Source organism: Homalodisca vitripennis, chromosome 4 (assembly GCF_021130785.1).
Source record: "Homalodisca vitripennis isolate AUS2020 chromosome 4, UT_GWSS_2.1, whole genome shotgun sequence".
Lineage (NCBI taxonomy): Eukaryota > Metazoa > Arthropoda > Insecta > Hemiptera > Cicadellidae > Homalodisca > Homalodisca vitripennis.
Window position 1 is genome coordinate 4,031,855 of NC_060210.1, and position 18,054 is coordinate 4,049,908.

The following is an 18,054-nucleotide window of genomic DNA, read 5'->3' on the forward strand; positions in this document are numbered from 1 at the left end:
CAGACTTCAAGTAAGGGAGGGATTCAATGTTGGCATAGAGTTAGGAGAGGTGGAGTTGTACACCGAATTTAAACCCTCTGAGTGAACTAGTTTGAACGTTATCATGCGTGCATGCAACACAGAAATCTGCATTTGTCATAAACTGGTGGGAGGGACACTACTGGACGCTCGGACAATTAAACTTCCTTGTAGCTAATTTTAAATACATATGCATGCAAAACTCAGTTGATGCTATTATGAAATATATTGCAACATTTTCTTGTGCATTATTTTTACACACAAACCGAAGTCACTTGCGTCTACAAAACAATGTAAATTGACAGAAACTGAATAAGACAGTGACAGCTTTGAATTTCACGTGGCAGAAAGTATTAAGAAAAGCAGTTAACAGGATGTGTCGTGTAATTAATTACAAAAAATACTCTACTAATTATTTATTTTATTATCCTCGTTGCCAACATGACTGTATAAAAACCAATGAAACCACAGTTACTTTTTGACATTGTACCGTAAATTAGTTAATTAAATTTCATACAATGTAAATTTCGCAACCTAATCAGCCAGTATAATATAATATTATTTTACATCCAATGTTCCGGAACTAAATTATTGGGCGGAGTAACTACCTAATTGGCACGCGTATGAATTTTTTTCTTCTAACCCTTTGTAGCAGCCCAACTACGTAACCGATCAGACCTCGCGCGCTTTGTCCGTAAGTAAAATTTATCTTTTCGTATTATTAAATTAGCCCTTTGATGCCAAACGTATAAAATGAATGTAACGTAAAGTAAAGATGTGAATAGTAAAGTAACTTACCCTTGAAGATCTTTTATTTGCTTGATGGAGATAGATAAAGGTTGTGGCGTCGTCCTTATGGCGACGAGCACGTTGTTATAAATAGTAATTTGTATCATTAAATGGCTAATACCGTCGCGAATTTGTTTTAGGCGAGTTTACGTAGCTGATGTATCTCACGTGTTGTTTGAATAGATGGCTACCATTTCCCAACTTCTACTCCTCTTCTAGAAATAACCGTTCTTAGACTACAGCTTCAAGTCTCGTGCCAAGACGCCGACACCCGGGTTGTGAGTCTACCTATTGCGAAGGGAAGTGAAATATTATTGTTTTGTAAAGTAAAACGTCGTACGCATAATTCAATAGAACATTGGATATTTTAGGCCCACCTAGAATATATACTTTTTAGTTATTATATTCTAATTGGCAGCAACGTGGCATTACATAACTTTTCCTTTACCATCTAAAAGTGGTGCTTTTAAGTTTTCGTAATTAAACTGAACTTATAAGTAAACTTTGTATTTCTAGTATTTATTACTACGACCTCAGAAGTCACCACCCCCATGTGTTATCGTCATACGGTACAACATTTACATTGAGACAATTTACAGATGTGAACCTTTTCAATACCGATGTAGAAGTAGAGTTGTACCACACATTTTAACCTAGTAGGTCGACTTGATCAACAATCAACACTTATCGTGCGTACAGATATAAATAAATTTGATTTAGTTTTTTTATCAGCTCCTCTTGGTTGAAGATACGCTAACGCTCAACCAATACAGACTTTAATGACAATAGTCAGAACCACAAACTGTAGTTTACTATCGCTTTACTATGTACAGTAAACAGTGCATAGGTTTATTATGCTAATCGTATCTGTAACGTTAATTAGGTCAGCTGTTGTTATGAGCAATGAATCAGGTTAGTTATCATCTCCTTGGCTGAATTGAATCTAAATAGCCTCATTCTAGAATAATTGTATTGATGTTGCTCCAAACGTATCCCCTAAATTGAATGTAATTATAAACTGTTAGACATCTGATTACACGCATTTATAATTATTTACTTGTATGTTTATATCTTAATAGTTTTCAGTAAATGATATTTTAAATTAAAAATGCAATTAAATAAACCACATCAAAGTTGTTCTACAATATGTGAAGCTCTAAACGTTAACTATTGGGAAAGGCTTGTCCAGTTGAATATACAATAACAAGTACGGCTCATCACTAATGTAAACACGTGTGTGTGTGTGTGTGTGTGTGTGTGTGTGTGTGTGTGTTTAATGTTGTGTTTCCTGAAAACACAAATGTAAACACATAGTGTGAGAGACACGTAGGGGAAAAAACACTAAAATAAGCTACTTATTTTTTTTATTATTACCATTCTTTTTTATTGAGGAAACTAAGGAAAACTAATTTTATTTTTTGCTGAGCGTTAGTAAACCCTATTGTTTGAGGGGTTAGAGGCATTAATTTTTGTCTCTTTGTCTGTTTTTATATCTATCTGCATGTCCACAAGATATATAAAAAACGAACTCACCTATATACTTGAAAATTTACATATAACTTCATTTTTGTATGAACAACACTTTGAGTTCGATGGTGGTGTAGTCATGTCATAGGACTTGGCTGAGCGGTAGCAATTATGTTTACTGTAATTTTATGGGTAACCATGATGCGATTATGAAATAGTATAATAAATCAGTTTTTATGCCAACCGTGTACAACTATAAGAGGTTTAAAACTGTGAAATCTTGTCATGGAGATAAAATACGAAATAATGGAGAGAAAATCAATATTATAAATTTATTATAAGATTTGATGTCAGTGCACTCATCCATTTTAATACCCTCCATAGCTCTCCAAAAATGCATAATTTGAACACCATTAAGAAAAATAAGATAATAAACAACAATGAATTTATAATTTAGCAACATATCCGAAAACAATGTTACTTACACACTTTTCATTTTGCGTTACACTATTATTTATACATAAGCAAGAACTAGTTATATGATGGTTGACCATGTTTGACCATGGAATTAGACTGTGGGTTACTGAAGCTTATCACTCAGTAGGCTGACAATTTATTGTTGGTCTGCAAGGTGAATAAAAACATTTCTCTTCTCAATGATTCAAATATATACCATTATATTTGTCTCGTATACACCTCAAGAATGAAATGAGCTATAAATTATAAATGTGTAAAGAAACTTCAATGATACCTATTATGTGACACGTGGTATGGGGAACATCTACCCTGCGTTGATGTAACATAGTTATTAAATAATAAACATTGTTAATTATAATAACCAGCTTCATTGGTCAAACAAGGTTACATTCGTGAATTGAGTAAATATCTAAACATACAGTAAAATATGCTGTATGATTCTGTTTTTCCTAGACAATGCAATAGTATAGCAAGCGTACTAAGCCTTGTTCCGCAGCGAACTAGTTAATGTGGTACAAACTAGAGGAGGAGATCGACCTCTCCTTTTTGTAACAAACTTTATAGCCCAAAGCAAGGAGGTTACCATTTTTTAGTTACTAAAAATATAATTTGAGGTATTATAAGGAATAAGTAGGCTAATGGATGTATTGCACAAACAGTTTATAAATATAAACCTCTGAGCAGTCTGGATGTTGTATTCAAATGAGCAGCCATCTGCCAAGGTAAATTAACATAATCCGCTCATATAATTTTGTGTTGAAAACTGGACGTTTTAATTACCTGTTTTTACAAATGATTCGTTACTGTAATTGTTCCATAGCATGAACAACCATAAAATTTGCGAACCACCCGATCAAGAATACTAGTTCAAATTGTTATTTATTAAAAAAGGTTTCCTACAAATCTAAAATGAAACGCTCAAAATACACTACATGTATTGGTGCTTCATTAACTTGCACCAATATTAATTTATGAAAACGTTGCTCTTAATCGGATCAAACTTTGATCATAAGGATCCGGTTAGTGAATTAGATATAAGCAGCTAAACCGTACGTAACATTGACTATTTTTGGATCTGAGAATTCTGTAGTGGTTTACCGTTTTGAGATCACTAACGTTACCTAAAGTTTAGTTTAGTTGTTGGCTTAGTTTCACGAAGCCAATCACTCGTACGATTGGAAAAAACTTCATTTTTGTCTATATTTTTCCGCACGATATTTTGAAAACGAAATTGTCTGTTGACTTTGCATAAAGCTTAATTTCTATATAGGAAACGCGCATTTTATGACCGCGCATATTACTTCATGGGGTGTGTTTTTGAGTATTACCAAATAATTTTACGTCATGTATAACCACGATAGCTACGATAAAGTAAATACATAAGATACAAATATAAAAGAATAAATTGATTTTGTAAGCAAGCTGAGTAAGATTATATGGGAGTTTCACACATACTATGTATATTCACAGATTAAAAACACGACAGTTTTAGAGTTGAAAGTCAGTGTTAGTAGTTGTTTATATAAGTTTTATATCAGCGTAATCATGCGTTACAATACCTTCCCTAACTCACCTGAACTTTTATTAATTAAACAATGCTATGGAATGTAACTCAATAACTAAGATATTAAATGTATAGTGTGATGATATTTCTTGAAAAAATATCATATCTACATTTTATACTTTGAATGAAGCCTATAATGATTGAGTTTTAAAATGACTGAACATGAACTTTGGCTGAGTGTCATTGAAGTCTACCATTCTGTAGACTGAAAAAACGTATCTTTAGTCTGCCACGGGATGTAAACGTTTCTTTATTGCACGCTTATATATCCGCAGGATATCTCTAGAATTAAATGAGTTATAGAATTTAAATTATCCATTCAAATTCAGTGAAGCCGGTTTGGTATGCAACATGAGTTAAGCCGCCCCCCACCTTGTTCCTAGAATAATTATAATTATAATTAATGTAAATTATCTTTATCAATTTTTTTGTTCTCCTTTACTGTTATTGCCGTGTTACTTAAAATTCAGCAAAAAAACGTAGTTATAAAAGCTTTTAGTTGGTAAATTTTAAAACTAAGTAAATCTTTTTTTTTTAGTAAAATTCCGAAACAAAATTAAATCAATATGAAAAGTAAAATCAATACCTTCCTCAGACACTACAGTTTGGTGGATTATAGTGATAAAAGTACTAGTTTATATCACATTGAGTACAAAGAAGTTTAATCCAATACCATTTTATATCCGTATAAGTTATGGAAATGTATCTCCTTTATAAATACCCCATGCGCTGTTGACAAATGCAGTAAATATTTAAAATAAAAGTTTTGTAAGGGTATATTTTTACTATGACTGGGATCCATTTGTAAAGGGGCTTTGCAGACAAACGTTCTGGACTCAAACGGACACATCGGTCGAATTTTCAATGAAATCCTCTTTTCCTTGTGTGTAGTATTGACTCCAAAACTTTTCTTCATCAAAATAACGTTCGTTTAATAAAGAGTTTACTTTTTGTTTGTAGTCATAAATAAATTTAGTTATGTTAAAGCTTTTGTCTTGGCAACTGTATCGGAAACGTAATTTATTATATAGGAATAAAATTAGCTGCTCACAGATCCAGTTTTCTTGTTACTATACAATACCTGTAATTATTATTTTCATTAATGTCCAATAATTTGCTTGAAATGTTTGTTAGTGCTAGAATATAAAAATATACTAGTTATTTCGACTAGAATTTACTTATAATTAATTAGGTCACAATATTTTCAACGTTTAATTTGAAGTACCAGTGTTCGAATAGTTGGGCATAGACAATCTAAATAAATACAATACACTATACAATTTCCAATGGCTTGTATTACCACATCTTTAACTACATAGATGTCATGAATAGAATACAAAACTATAGTTTGCTTTTATTAAGATCTTTTTAGGTATTAGGTTTTAAATTGAAATATATTTTCCTTGAAAAAGGAAGGGAAGAGTCACAAGATGACACAAAAGAATTATCGCTGTTTCTCCTTTGGACGTAGAAATCCAGCAAACTCCGATTTATTGTTTTTTTCTCGAGTCACAGTCAATTTATTTCACATCGCTTATTGTTGGTGAGAGTTATTGCTTAGGATCAAACGTATCCTCCACAAAATATAAGCCTATTAGCATTAAGCCATTTTACTGTCTTTTGGTTAATCTCTGCATAATTTATTGCAGTATGTTCTAAATAATATCGATAGATTGAAGGTATTATATTATATAGAATTTCGCACTGTATTAATACACATATCCTTATGTCAGTATGTACTCGTATAGCGTTTAACTGCACGCCAGAATCATAGGATTGCTCATCCTAATTTAACCCGTGAGAGGTCCGCTTGTTAGATGGCACCTACAGACATAGTTGGTAAATGATAAATCCCGTTGATACTTCGTAAGTGCCTCATTGACTATATCGCACATTCTTTCCCGTAGAACATAGTAGGGGTTACCCAAATCAAATCAAATCATTTTATTTTTGCCAGAACATTACAAAAATGTATAGCAATAGTCATTTTTCTATAATTTGGACCAATCACTCCACATTGAGACCAGTCAAACATACAGAAATTCAGTCGCCCCATATTCACTCATGCCAATTTTCCCATTTTCCAACGCTGGTTGTCAGTGTTCCAATTGTGCGGTCACCCAGTCGAATGCCATAAACTCGTTCGCACTATAAAATGCTTGAGACGCTAAAAAGCGTTTTAAACCAGCTTTTAATGCCTTGGGCGTTGGGGCGTTTTTGATTGAATTTGGCAACTTGTTGAGAAAACGAACTCCTGCCTGCGAAGGCAAGTGTTCGTAAACCCCCGTCCTGTAACTTCCAGTTCGGTAGATATCTCTGCCTCTTGTCCCATACGAATGTATGTCTCGGCCACGTGTCATGGCACATTTAGACATACAAAAAAAGATTGTCTCTAGGATGTAGAGACACGGCAGAGTCAACAGTTGCAGTTTTTTAAAAGCTTCCTTGCATGTTTCTCTGAACCTTAGCTGTGCGATTATGCGAATCGCTTGCTTCTGCAATTTGAATGCCCTGAAAAAATGATAGTTTGCGCTGGCTCCCCACAGCACCAAACCGTAGGTGAGGTGGGGGTAGATCAAGCCATAATAAGCCGTCATCAGTACCTGACTGGGGCAGTATTTGGCTAAAGACCTCAATACATAGATGCCCGAGGCCAGTTTTGAGCAAACATGATCAATGTGATAATTCCAAGTCAATCCCCGATCCAGGAATATTCCGAGGAATTTTGAACAGTCGACTTCCTCCAGGAAAAAGTCATCCAATAAAACGGCTGGCCCGTCATTTGAGTTTCCTGATCGCAACGCGAAAGTCACGAAATTTGATTTTGAAGAATTTGCTTTGAGGTTGAGGCTGTTAAAGTGTTGGACACAGTTGTTGGTGTCAAGAAACATTTGCTGTTCCAGAATAGTTTTTGATTTGTTGGTGAAACAAAGTGTCGTGTCATCAGCGTACTGCACAAGTTTTCCATGCAGTAGTGATGACTCCATGTCATTGACATAGATGAGGAAAAGAATCGGACTGAGTATTGATCCCTGAGGGACACCATAGCTCAGCTGAATCGGTTCAGAGAATTTGTTTGAGATTTGGACGATTTGTGTTCTGTGGCCTAAAAATGAGCTAATCCATTGGAGCGGCACGCCTCTGATGCCATGAGATTCAAGTTTGTCAAGCAATTTCGAGTGGTCAACACAGTCAAATGCCTTAGATAAGTCGAGAAACACACTTAATGTGGAGTCTCGACTCTCTAATCCCTCTACAACCATTTCGACAAGACTCACAACGGCGTCTGTAGTCGATTTACCCTTCCTGAAACCAAATTGGTGTTCAGAAAGCAGGTTATGGTTGTTTAGAAACTGAAGCATTCTAGTTAAAAAGAGTTTTTCAAAAATTTTGCTAAATGCGGGCAAAATTGAGACAGGCCTATAATTATTGGTTGAGCTGGGATCATCTTTTTTAAAAATTGGAGTTACTTTCGCGATTTTAAGGAGCGAGGGAAAAACTCCTTGTTGAAAAGAATGATTGACTAATTGGGATAATGGACTCACAATATGCTTTGAGCACCTTTTAATGAGCCACACAGACATTAAATTAATATCGTTTGATTTTTTTGCCGGGAGCTGTTGAATAATTCTTTCGAGCTCATCCTCAACTACAGGACCCAAAGCCAATGATGACACTGGGCTCTGTCTTCGCGTGGGGTTTACTTGCGGAGGAGATGGACAAAGACCTTGCTCACCAGCAACAGACGCGAAAAATCTGTTAAACTCGTTCGCAGCCTCAGTCGCATACCCATAACTGTGTATGTGGGGGGAGGGATAATTCCACTCTGAGCGCTTTGTTAGTTGGCATCTTGACACAGGACAGACTGCGTTAGTGCAGTTTTTAGACGGCATTTACGCGCGTGACCGATGCCCTTAGTGTTTTGTGTTAGTGCAAGCGAGTTAGTGTCAACACTATGTTTAGTTCAATATTATGATTTTTGCGTATGAGTTTGTGTGTGTGTGTGTGTGTGCGTGCGTGCGTGTGTGCGTGCGTGTGCGTGCGTGCGTGCGTGCGTGCGTGTCAAATCAAATCAAATCAAATCAAATCGTTTAATTGCAGTTGACAATATACATTGCATAGCAAACGTCAATTTTCATGTCTAAAATTTTTTCCATTCATCCCACATCAAGGCCACATTTAAACTTACAACATTCAAACATTCACTCCCCATTCATTCATTCCATGCCAATTACGCCCACTTTCGGCGCTGGAGTCAGTTTCCTCATCGCGTGGTCTCCTAGTTGAATGCCAGAAACTCATCAACACTGTAGAAAAGCGTTTTGACGCCAGGCAGAGTTTGATACGAGTTTTTAACACCTTGGGCGTTGAGGCATTTTTAATTTTGTTTTGGCAAATCTGTTTATAAAATGAACACCTGCCTGCGAAGGCAAATGTTCATAAACCACCGTTCTGTGCATTCCCGAACGTAGTTATCTCTGCCTCTTGTCTCATATTCATGTATGTCTCGTCCTCTGGTTAAGGCACATTTAGACAAACAATATAAGGTTGTTTCTAAGATGTAGAGACATGGCAAAGTTAACAGTTGCAAATTTTTAAACGCTGTCCTGCACGACTCTCTGAAGTTTAAATTAGCGATAATGCGAATTGCTTTTTTTGTAATTTGAAAACTCTCATAAAATGGTTGTTTGCACAGGCTCCCCACAAAACGATTCCATACGAAAGGTGGGGATAAATTAACCCGTAGTACGCCGTAATCAGTACCTGACTTGGGCAGTATTTTGCCAAAGATCTTAAGACATAAACTCCTGAGGATAATTTGGCACAAACATAATCAATGTGATTTTTCCATGTCAACCCTCGATCAAGGTGTATTCCAAGGAACTTTGAAGAATAGACTTCTTCCAATAATGTATCTGCAACCATAACAGCAGGAACCTCTTTCAATATCTATAGAGCGCATTGAAAAGTTTAGGAAATTTGATTTTGATGAGTTTATTTGAAGATTGAGGCTATTGAAATGCTGGACACAATTGTTAAGGTCAACAAAGGTCTGTATTTCTAAATTTTGTTTTGTACCTCCTCTAAAACAGAGAGTCGTGTCATCTGCGTACTGCACAAGCTTTCCATGCAGTAGTAATGATTCAATGTCATTAACATATATCAGGAAAAGAATTGGACTGAGTATTGATCCCTGGGGAACTCCATATCTCAGTGCAGTAGGTTTTGAAATTTGATTCGAAATTTGGACGACCTGTGTTCTATGGTTTAGGAATGAACTAATCCATAAAAGTGGCACGCCTCGAATGCCGTGGGATTCTAATTTGTCAAGCAGTGTTTTGTGTCAACACAGTCAAATGCTTTTGAAAGGTCAATAAATACACTTAATGTGTGATTATGACCTTCAATTCCCTCTACAACCATATCGACAAGATTCACTATAGCGTCAATTGTCGACTTTCCCTTTTTAAACCAAATTGGTCGTCTGAAAGTTGGTTGTGTTTGTTTAAAAAATTTAAGCATTCTTGACAAAAAAAGTTTTTCGAATATTTTGCTCAATACAGGCAAAATAGAGACAGGCTGATAGTTATTTTACTGAATTGGGGTTATCTTTTCTTATGAATTGGATGCACTTTTGCCAATTTTAGGAGAGAGGGAAAGACTCCTGTTAGAAACGATAGATTAACTAATTTGGTCAGTGGCTTCACTATATGCTTTTGAGCATTTTTTTATGACCACATTGACATAAAATTAATGTCATTAGACTTTTTGTTTGGAAGTTGTTGAATTATTTGATTAATCTCTTCCTCAAACACAGGAGCCAGCACCAATGAGGTTGCTGGGCTCTGTCTACGCCTGGGGTTTCCTTGTGGAAGTGATGAACGAGGATCTCGCCCACCAGCAACAGATGCAAAAAATCTATTAAACTCGCTAGCAACCTCTGAGGCATCACTCACAAGTCTATCCCCTATTTGGACTTTTATTTGATTATTTTTCGCGACTTTTTGTTGTTTATAATGTCCCAGACAGTTTTTGGAAATATTTTTGGAAAAAAGAATTAATTTAGAAACATCATATGCTTTCGCAGCAATGATTACTTTCCTATAAGTTCTTTTGTAAACTCGAAAAAAGGCTTTAAATTGTTTCGTTGGTCGTGGTTCTATTGATTTCTGAAAAAAACTTAAGTTTTTCCCTTGAAACAAGGATGCCTTTTGTAATCCAAGTATTTTGCGTCTTTTTTGTACCGATTTTAACTGTTTTAGTAGGACAACAGGGTGTTGAAATGGAAATTTAAATATTCATTAAAAGTTTTAAACTGCTGTTCTACCGGTTGTATCGAATTTTAGAAAATCCCATTTTTCTTTAGAAAGGGAGGCGTTGAGGAGAGCAATATTTCCAGGCCTTGTGTCTCTTATTGTTTTGGGAATTTTCGGTTCTTTTTTTGAATAGTTTACCTCTGATAATAGCCTCTTGGCCATAGTGGTCAGAGATTGCTGTATTGACCACAGTCACTGCGACATCAGAGATATTAGTAATAATGTTGTCTATAGCCGATTGAGTATTAGTGGTTACTCTCGTTGGAGATTTCACCAACAGTTTCAAGATCAAATGATCTTAACAAATCGACTAAACGCTTGGTAGATGGGTGATTGTTGTTTAGTGCATCAACATTAAAATCACCCATCAGAATGTAATTTTTTTTTGTTTACCCAGGTCCGTAAGTAAAGCTTCTAAACTATAAAAGAAAACGTCTTCGGTTCCTCCAGGAGACCTGTATATGCCTACGACGGACTAATTTTGATTTGTTTGTTTCAAGTTTGACCCCCGACTGCTTCAAAATGTTTTTCAGACGTTTCTTTGATTGTAAAGTTTGTGAAGATACAATTTTGTTTTAAGAAAATAGCAACAACACCGCCTCCCTTAGAGACCTGTCTGCAGTATGAGTTTTGCCAATTTATAATTTTGAATTTTGCACAGACCAATATTTTTCACTGTTAAAACCGTTTTCGGTTAACAACGAGAATATCTGTTTTCAGTTCTTCAGCCATAAGTTGAAGTTCTTCCAATTTGTTAGTTGCTAATTGGGCATTTTGATGAAGCAGTCGTAATGAATTATTATTGTGTTATTTTTTGTTTACACCGATTTGAGTTGGCTAACTTAGCCCTTTGCCGAAAAGTGGGCTCCCTAAAAAAGTCGATTGCGAGTCAGTCTGTCGTATAGAAGGCGATATGTACTCGGAGGCCTCTGTGGCGCCAGCATGAACCCCGCCTCCGAGCGACATCGAAGCCGCCTGAGCTCCGCTGACTCCCCGTGGCACGGCCGCAGCAGATCCGGACTTATCGTCACTGTCCAGCACAGGGTATTTTCCTCAGAGCTTCAGCGTATGAAATGTGCTGCAGTCTTCCGGAGTGTTGGTGCTGAGGGTTGACAGCAGCTGGCACCTGGCTAATGGTGGGAGAGGAGGAGACAGTTGGAATCGCCAGGCCCGGTGCAACCGGCAGTCTTGAGAGGTCCTCTCCGATGCGATCCTCACAATCATCCTAGCCAGCAGCCGCTTGCCCCTCATTGTGAGGTGTTGTCCGTGCCTAGTGAAGAACTTTTCGGCCGATCCCCCCCCAAGTTTAGCACTCTGGCATCATATCGGGCAGCCAGTTCCTCGATATAAGCATTGACGAGGACGGTCTCATCGTGGACAGGAAGGTCTGGGTGCAGATCATGACGGTGCGGCAGGGTGGCAATGACGAACTCGGCATCGGCTTGTCGGGCAGCAATAAATCCTTCTAGGTGGCGGTATATATTTCTCTGGGCACCGACTGCCAAATCATTTGTGCCGGCAATCAGTACCTCACATCGAGTCCAGGTCCAGGTCCAGGGGATGACTGGTTCAGCTTGATTATGTCCAGCAGTCGGGCACCAGGCATGCACACGCCGCCAATCGAGGTCGCAGAGTCGGTCAACTCCCGCAAAAGTCCCGTGATATGCCGGGTGTGACTGTCGCCATTAATAATTGTGTGCGTGTGCGTGCGTGTGTGCAATTATAGTAGACTATTCATTATATTTTGTTTCTTATTATTATTATTGTTTAAATGGTCAAAAAAATCTGATAGCATGATTCTTAGTTGAGGTTGAAGAAGATTGTTTTCCAATTTTCGGTAGTGACAGTTAATTTAATGCTCTGTCAGAGCTTTCGACACACAATGAGGACATTGAACAGTACAGTAAATGTGATGGGGAAACAGAGAAATTCAACCAACCTTATATCCTAGGTCCTAGGTGTTGTTAATGCTCTATTAGGAAAAATAAATCTACGTACTTAAAACGTTCAGCTTGTTTAAGGTCTATTTGGGAGTAACATATTGCGAAAACCATGCACTGGTGCCATAATTTCGAAAATATGCCTCCTACTAAAGGTAAAAATCAATGTTTGCTTGGTAAAGAAAATAACTTTATTTATTACCTATTGTACTTCAATAAACTATAATTTTTAATTTACAAAACAAATATATATATATGTTGAGCCGGGGCTCAGTTTGGACAATTTATTTTTGTCTATTATTTTTCCCACCTCGGCCACTCTTGTCAGTCGGTGGGGGAGTCACTCCGTCAAGTATTGATTTTCTGCCTGGTTGGACTGATTGGTCGAGGTCAGCTGGTTGACCTTGACTAGTTTACCGACCAGGTGTTCACCGGCACCGGCACCGGCTTCTGTTCGGAGCGGTCAGACACGTTCGGAGAAGCTACTGTGTTTCTGTCTGTTCACTGCTCGTCCCGTTCACCATGGCTGGCTAATTCACCGACTTTCGGGAGGTATTTGTCTTTTTCACTCTCTTTACTTAATTAGTTGGCGGTTTTTCTCTCCCACCCAGACATATATTATCGTAGATTAGTTATAAGTAGTTTATATATATTATTTTGTAACTGGTGTTCCTCGTGTACGTGTTCGTGTCGCAAAGTGTTCTATCCTGTCTTTCGTACGTTCTAAATTTGTTAATTTATTTACTATGCAAGTTAAGTTTTTTATTTTTGCTCTAGTGCTTTCTAACTGATCCGTTCGGCGAACGGAAATTATTTTTTCCGTGTACACACTTTGTCTTTTTTAGTGTAAGCGAGACGGTACAGACTTTGCTAATTTTTGTTACCTCGTGTTTTGTGTTGCGTGCAAGATTGGGTGGCAACATTCATGATTTCAATTTTATTATTTAATTATTGCCTTTATAGTAGCGTGAACTGATTAGAATTTAATTATTGTTATTTGGGAAATAATGTATTGTTATTATTTGTAAATTATATAATTATTATTAGGCCTACCTTACAATTAATATTTAATAGCAAAATGTAAATTATTATAATATTATAATAGAATGATTAAAATCCAGCGAATTATAGTTACAAGTATTTGTTATCACGCTTAATCATTTAGTATGGCTGTTCTAGCCTATAAGTAAATGTTTATATATTTGAAAATTTGTTTGGTTTGTAATATTTAATATTGTCACCAAGTAGTGTATTTTATAATACTTGGTGTCTTGAGTTATTTTTAGGAAATAGTCTTCTGATACTTAAAAGGTACTGTTAGTTACAGATTGTTATTTTTTTTTTAATTGTTAAATTTAAATATTTTATTATACTTTGTGGCAAACATAATTAAGTTTTTATTATTTCTCGGGTTGTAGTAAAGTTGTTCTGAATATCTACTGGTTATGTTGGGATTCTATATGGTCCCCGTGAGTGCCGTCAGCGGGACTGATGCGGCGAGTCTGCCCACAGCACTGAAGCCAACTGAATGCCCGCGCCCTGCCAGCGCTATTGGACCGGCATCCAACCGGAGTGTAGTGCTCCCATTCATTTCTTCTGGAACAAGGTTGGATCAAAAATGTTTTTTACTTCTTATACTGAACTTGCGAGGACTGGGGTGCAGGGAGCGCTGCCAGATGTTAGATCTGGAGGAGGGCCAGTACCTAGCCAGTATTTATTTAGTTAGTTACATGACCTGAAGGGGAGGATTTCATCTTTAATTCGGATTCGTGGAGGCAACTAAACCCCCGCCTCCTTCGAAAATTGGCTTTAATATATATATTTTTTTAATTTTCGGCTACAAACTTGAAACAAAATTAATTTTCAAAAATAGTGGGCCTAGAAATTCTATAACCTTTTTCCTCCCCTCAGTTCATAAAAAATTTACCTGTTAAAAATTTTATATTTACTACCGCCATACCTGAAATTGTTATTTATATATCAAATTTCTATATTATATTATATTATTTATTTATTATGTTATTTATTTATATTTATTATGTTATTGTCTATATTGGAATTTTATCTGTTGTTATTTAGTTCTTAAGTTACACGGTGCACCGTGGTACTGCAGTTTATTGTACTTTTGCATGAAAATGTTTGCCACCTTCTAATTATATCTTGTACTCGAAATCTTGTATCTTTGTCTCTCTTCCCACTAGTGGCATGTGATTGTTTTTTATGACTTGCTCCGAGTTTGGGAGGGGCGCGCTTCCGAGACCTCCTGTCTTTTTCGCTAACTCGGAACAATATATATATATATATATATATATATATATATATATATATATATATATATATATATATATATATTGTATTTAAAAATGCACTATTTTAAAATATGTAGTGAAATAATTTTATGATATCTTCACACAAAAATAAGTACAAACTTATCCAAAAACAGAGAAAATACACGTAATAAGTGTAAAATAGCATTTTTAAGAATAAATACAAATGTAACAAACAAAAACACAATGTTAGATGGCAGCTATACAGGGGAGGACGGGACTTAGATAAAGGAATTTTCAAATTCAATGTCCGTGAATTAATGAAATGTTCAGTAAAAGTATCAAGATAAAATGTATTGTGTTGCAGTTGGCTTGTTCACTATTTTTATGTTTTATAATCACAGCCCTTTAATAGACCTTTATTAAGCATAAACAAAACCTGAAGAAACAGTTTTGATCGGTCAAGGAAAATATGCGTAGTTACGTAGTTATTTTGTACAATTCTGAACTGTAATTAGTCTCTAGAAAAATATTGAAGGTAAGGGATGAAATGAAATGTAGAGGTATTTATGATATAATATCGAAACAGTTGACGAACGTTATTATTTTCAGTCATATTCTTTATACTTTGCATACTACTTCTTAAACTTATAGATCCTACCTACAAGTAGTCCTTATTTAAGAAGGCTCGTTTTGTATTAAATGCCAACAAATTCTTGTGGAATATTAATTACCGGTAACTATTATTACTTATCGCTCCTATATTGTCAATACGAAGTTCTTAAAGACTTACACTAGAATGTTAAAAACGAATTAAACAAGGTATAATTAAGCCACAGAACGAGTCAAGCAATAAGTTTCGCTGAAGTTCCAAACAAAATTTCATGTCTATGGGTCATTCCTTGAGATGTCTCGAGGACAGATACTCGTACAGAACATACAGTTTTAAGTCCCCGTGAAAAGTAAAAGAAACCTCTATCAGTACACCGAGTGATACGATTAATGATGATGAGACAAATGTCATCGTGTAAAATGCATCATCACTAGAACTCAGTCTTGTCTACGTAAAAAGAAAATTTCAAGCTGAATTTAAACCTACAAATGAAATCTTCATCGCGATGTCTTGCCATATTGTTTAATATTTGGGTTTCATATCAGGGTTTCTATAAAAAAAGTAATGTCACAAATTGATATTGTTGTCTACGCTGGAATAGTTGTGCTGCACGTGTTAATGCCTCACATACTGTGTTTGTACTGAGTTTTTCTGTAGTGTATTTATTTTGTAATTTTCTCTTAGACGTTAATTTCACGCTTGAGAACGTTTCCCGTTGAGTGATATTGATGTGTTTCCGATTTAGCTTAAGGTTATTGCAAACTATTAAGTTTTATGTTGGTTCATTCTTGAGATGTGATTTTTTGGTTGAGAAAGACAGATATAAAATTGTTCCAACCACTTTAAATGAGATTTATAAAAAGTTTTAAGTCTAAACTTTGTGAATTGGGAAGCAGTAGTGTAATTTCATTCATAGAGTTTAGTTTAAAGTCTAATAATTTCCATTGAGCTATAATTTGAACTCGTTATTTTTGAATAAGTATCAAGAGAAAATCAGTCAATATTACTGTCTGTCTCTTTGCAAAGGATCATCCAATTTCAGTTTATTTATCAGTACATCCTTACTCAAACAGTCTCTTGTTGCCCGAGCTACTCCGTGCTGTATTAAAAGAGTTATGGACCAGGACACTTAAGAGACAAGTGAGCAAACATCGTCAAAGGCTAGATGAAAGTCAACACTGAGCTCAAACTGTATAGCCACAAGCCCACACAAAGGACTATTGTTGTTTAAAGTAATATTTCCCCTTTCTTTGGCTACGTACTATATTTCATACAACCAGTATATCATACCTCGTTGGTTCATGTATATATTCGTAAGTTCATGTAGAGATAACAAAGAAATCGGATTTTATCATAAAGTAAATAAAATGTGGTTTTTAAACATTTAAAATAAACTCTATCAAGTTTTATCTTTTACAATTTAACTTTGTATCTCTTTTAGTACCAGCTAAACATTTCATTAAGCCAACCTACAATAAGTTAATTGCTGCTGTTATTTAGAAAAATCATTTTCTCAAACGTAATAAATGTATGAAATTCGTCATTGCCTTTTAAAACAAAATTAATCCATTCGCCAATTTTATTAACTTTTTTTATTCGAGTAAAAAAATAATTTGGTATATTGTTATTATATATTTTTACTCAATTATAAATCACTAGTTAGGACTTTTTAGACATTGAAAATAAATGTAAAATATAGTTTATTGATACATGATAAATTGGTAACTTTATAATTAGTTGAGAAGATTAAATGTTATTTTTTGTAAAAGATAATCATCCACTACTAAACGTAATATCGGCTCGCCGAATTAGTTATGTTGTACACTCTACCCAAAATTGTTTAAGATGTACAAATAACATAAAACTTCTCCTAACTATTCATTACATCCTTTAAAATCTGCTTATCTTTTGAATTTAAAAGTGATCATCTAGTTAATTGGTTGAGAATAAAGGTCTAAGCAACATGGGTTTTTTTAGTAATCAGCCGATTAAAACCAAACAAAAGTGCACACGTAATATTAATAATGAAACTTTTGGAAGACTCTGACTTTTGAACTTTTGAAGACGGGCATATATCTCTGGTAAAAGTTATTTAAGAGATACAGAAAGTATAAGCTTTTGAGTCATACTAAAAAATGTGTATAAGATAATAGTTTCATATACCCAACAAAACGCGCCATAAAACAAAAGACGCTTTTAATAATTAAGCATCAAGTCGAATGAAAGTAAACACACTCTCCCTGCACTAATTAACTGAAGTTCATTAGTAATAACGTGACTGTCTTTCTCTGTAATTAGTCAGACCTAACTTCTAGCTCACATATTTTTCTTACTGGTCTGACAATTTTATAAGTAGGAACTGATCTCTCTTGGCAGTATAATATGATTTATAGACAGAAACAGTATACATAAATAATTAAAGGAAGGGAAACAGCTTCCTTGAAAACTATTTAAAGTAGAATAATAGTATAATCAGTTTCTATTAGAAAAAGAACACTAAATCAGATAATAAAACTGCAACACGTGAAATGGACTCTCCCAAATATAACCATCTTCCTGATCCATATAGAAAAGTTTAGATATTTAAAAGCTTAGATTAAAA